At 33.3% G+C, this 4,350-nt stretch overlaps 1 long non-coding RNA gene across 1 annotated transcript; it reads left to right on the top strand.

Moving 5' to 3' along the window:
• The first annotated feature begins 2,772 nt into the window (after positions 1-2,772).
• LOC133829122 (uncharacterized) lies at positions 2,773-4,112 on the top strand. The gene is made up of 2 exons (XR_009891547.1): positions 2,773-3,161; positions 3,905-4,112. It is a non-coding gene; the product is annotated as an uncharacterized LOC133829122 (long non-coding RNA).
• Positions 4,113-4,350: the final 238 nt, after the last annotated feature.

Below are 4,350 nucleotides of genomic sequence, written 5' to 3' on the forward strand. Positions count from 1 at the left end.
GTTGGCTAAAGACATGAGAAGGGTTGAGACCAGAAGTGTGTCATGCTAGACTAGAAATGAAACATGGCTGACCAGAGGCGTGTTTGCCTTAGCCGACCAGTGTGTTCCACGCTCAATCCTTTGCCCATGCCGACCAGTGAAATATGGCCGACCAAAGAGTGTTCCATGCCGACTAGTGATGTTCAACTAGTGATGTTTTTTGATGTGTTTAAGCATTGTCATGGCTGGTTAGTTATCTCAGAAGTTATCTTCTAAGTGACTCTTCGGTATAGCCTTAGTAACAGCTTCAACCCGAATCATACGCAACTGCCGCGGGAATATCTGAAACATCCCGGAATAATAGTTATATTGATGTAATTTGTTTATTATTCAATAATTAAAGTTGTTGAAATAATGAAGGACCCCGTCAATTTAAGCCTCAAAATATTATGAATGACATGCTTATATAATCTTCAGAAAAGTCAAACACTATTCCATAATTTTAGTCAAAATATTTCTCCAACTTACTGAGGTCCAAACAAAAATAAAAGCTCTCCTAATCATGATTAATAAATAAAATGCATTTGAATCAGTTTACACTCACTAATTTTTTTTATTAGCAAAATCAACCAATATCATTTATCTCATAAGCTTGCTATACTTACTAATCTTCACTAATGTAAACAACACATGCTCAATAATCAATAAGACTTTCATGACTTATAATTGAAGGGCTTAGGTAAAGGTAGATGAAATAGTCATTTAGGCTCAAATATACCACAAGCACACAAACCAAACAAACAAAACTTGATATCAACTTTACAAACGCGAAAGCTATCCCAAAATTCCTTTTTTTTTTCTTGAAAGAAAATTCATAAAAAAAAAAATCTTCTTTTATTTTTTTTTTCATTTTTCCCTTTATTGAACCTACAGTTCCCCAAACTTATATATTTGCATATTAAATTGGAGTGTACTTCATTTTCAATATTTTTCATTTCTTTCTCTCTCAATCTTTTTTCTAATGATACAAATGCTCATTTATAAACCCATTACAAACCAATTTTCATATGCTCATGGTACAATCAAAAGAAAGGAAACATAACAAAGTCTCATATAGGCTCAAAATAAGTGTCAAACAGTAAAAAAATTCACATTAAGCTCAAAAATTGGGAACTAGGGATTTCATTAATTAAGGTTGGCTTGAAAGGCTCAATCGGTCCAAAGAATTGTCTAAATCATCTTCCTAAGCATGTATCATCTAGGATTTCATCTAAAAAAATATGCAAACAAGTTTTAGGATAACAACAATTTCATATTTTATATTTCAAATTCAGCAAGTATAAAAGTTTTTCAATTACAAATTATTTATTAAAAATCATGATCAAGCTCTCAAATATTTAAGTGGACCCATGTAAACCAACAAAAACGCTCAACGAAGCACAATTTTTTTTTATAGTTTTCATTTCCATCCAAGTTATACAACATATCATTCAACATATTGTCATTGGCTAATCATTTTCAACTCTATTCAAAAGACACTCTAAACACTCTAAACACCCTAAACACAACACAACAAAAACAAGAGAAAACACAAACTAACACAAACAGACAACCTAATATATACAAAAAAACAATAAATCTGTTCTCCAAAACCTAACAGAAACATTGTCCCCAATGTTTAAATAAAAGCTAAGGAAAAAAAACTCCATCCACTCACGACGAAGGACCCTCGCCACTGTCTCCATCAGGTTGTGGATATCCAAGATGTGGCAGCTATGAAAACTTGGGTAATTTATTGGTGTCAATACCAAAATGAAAGGTGAAAAACTGCCGGCACCCATGTTGGTTCGGTGCCATATTAACTCTCCATAAATGATGTTCCTAAAAATTCAGCTCCAGTCTATTCATCCTGTCCTCTAAAGAAGATGGACAAGGTTGTCTAGACCAAGTGTGAGATGAAGTGTCACCTGCAGGAGCAACACTAGAAGACCCAATCATCACTACTACAAAATACCCTTTACAGGACACTTTTTTAGGACACGCGCATAAATGCAAGTCCTTAAAAATGTTTATGGAGTTTTTAGGACACTCATTGAGAGTCCTGAAAAAACACAATTTAGGACTCGCGATGAGTGTCCTAAAAAAATATGTGAGTCCTAAAAAAATCTGGGCTAAAAAATGAGTGTTTTACTTAACAATTTTAAGGACTTGCTTTGGAAGTCCTTAATACTCTTTTAGGACTCGCTTTGCGAGTCCTAAAAACACCTGAGCTGAAAAATTAGGAATGGTAACTTTTAAGGACTCGCTTTGCATGTCCTAAAAGAGTATTAAGGACTCCCAAAGCAAATCCTTAAAATTGTTAAGTAAAATAGTCATAAAAACACTTATTGTTTAACATGTTTATAGAATTAGTATTAGTTAAAAATGAGTTGTTTTATTGATTATAAAATATTGGAAAATAATTTTAATGTATAAATTTACTAGTTATAATTTTTATAATATATAGCATTGTTTATGTATTTAAAATTTATATAAAAATTAAAAAAATATTACTAAAAATAAATTAATATATTTTTAAAATAAAGTTAACTAAAGTGTACTTTTACCTAGTATTTAAATTAAATAGCTAACAATTATTATAAATTTGAAGAGAATTTGTATAATTGTGATTTTTAAAATTATTTTTTATAGTATTAGGAGTATAAAATTAGAGTTTTATAATCATATTTTTTTTATTTGAATAATATAATTAGATTTTTATTTATAAAATAAAATATATATATATACATAAGTGACAAATCATTTTCTTCCTCCCTCCCTACCCGATCCACTTTCCTTTCTCCCTCTCTCTCTCGCATGCTCTCTGCTAGCCCGAACGGCTGCCCTCCGATGGTCGCCGCCGTGTAGGCACCGGATCAAGAGTACCAGACACCGCCGAAACTCCAGCCTCACGAGCCCTTCGTTGCCATTCTCCGCCGCGAGCAGAAGCCTCCAGGCTCCTACGTCACCGCCGTGGCTTCAAGGCCAATTTCTGGCCTCCTCTGACATCGTCTCAGGCGAAGGGTACCATGGGTGAACTCAGGGTATCAAGACGAACAAAGCCCATCCAAGGATCGGGCTTTTAAGTGATCGAAGGAGACGGAATCAGCTCTCCATTTGCTGCTTGTAGTCTTCTTCTCGAGGTGAGTTCTTGTTTGTCTCTAACGTTGCCTTTTCTAATTGATTTTATGGTGGGTTTATGATTTAGGACTCTTTCCATATGTGAACATTTTGAAGAGCTGAAAATACGAGGAGTGTACTCAATGGGAATAGCTCAAATAATTAGGTCTGTGATTTGCTACTACAAAGTCTGTTCAAATCTATCTTGGGTACCAATTGCTATAGTTCTGAGTACTCAATTATTGTAGGGTTAAATGTTTCCCGGTTCAAATAAATATAAAGTAAGAATAAAACTATTGCAGTACTTGTTATAACCAATATCTATTAGTTCTATAAAATAATTACTTCTAATTCATGCTTAATAAAAAGAAAGAAAACAAAGGGGTTTTGGTTTTTTTTCTTTCACTTATTCAGTTATGTGTGTTTCCTTACACAATTGGGGTATATATAATCAGTCAAAATTAGCAAGGAATATACTCTATACTAGATTTATTCTCTTCATCAAAATTAACAAAAGATTCATTCTCATTACCTTATTACTCCCTGTTGCAGACCAGGTTCTAAATGTCATGTTCATCCACATGAGAGGGGTATAGTTGATTTCAACCCTATATATGTGAGTGACCTTCCAGTCTAGTCTCACAATTTGGGGAACTGAAAGCTCCTTCCAATTCACTGTCTATTTTTTGGGTTAATTTATTTTCTGCTTATCTATTTTGTTTATCTTACATGTTAGTTATCTTCTATTTGTTTTCCCTGTTGACAGTTCCATTCAAATGAGGCTAGTGGATCTATGAAACCAATTACTTATGGTTCCATATAATTAATGATAGTTGAACAATCATGATTTAGAAGGACTCGAGTTACTGAGGGTGGTATGATTCTTTTTGTAGCCATCATTGTTGTGCCTGCTCTTATTATGACTTTTATTTGTGAATGTGTTTTGATTATTAGGAAAGATCTCCTTTTGAAAAGCGTTCTCTCATATATACATTAATATATATAGGCATGTGTTCTATTCAGATAAATTTGAACCATCTAAGATTACTACTAAGCACACCCAAAGCTTCACCCTATCAACCCAAGACCTTTAATTATAGGCACACCCTATAACCATTTAATCTGGGTTGTATGTAGTACAAGAAATGACCCACCAGTCACATCTACAATTGGCTAACCAACATAATTAATTGTTACATCATATAAGAGGGA

This window comes from Humulus lupulus, chromosome 4 (assembly GCF_963169125.1).
Source record: "Humulus lupulus chromosome 4, drHumLupu1.1, whole genome shotgun sequence".
Classification (NCBI taxonomy): domain Eukaryota; kingdom Viridiplantae; phylum Streptophyta; class Magnoliopsida; order Rosales; family Cannabaceae; genus Humulus; species Humulus lupulus.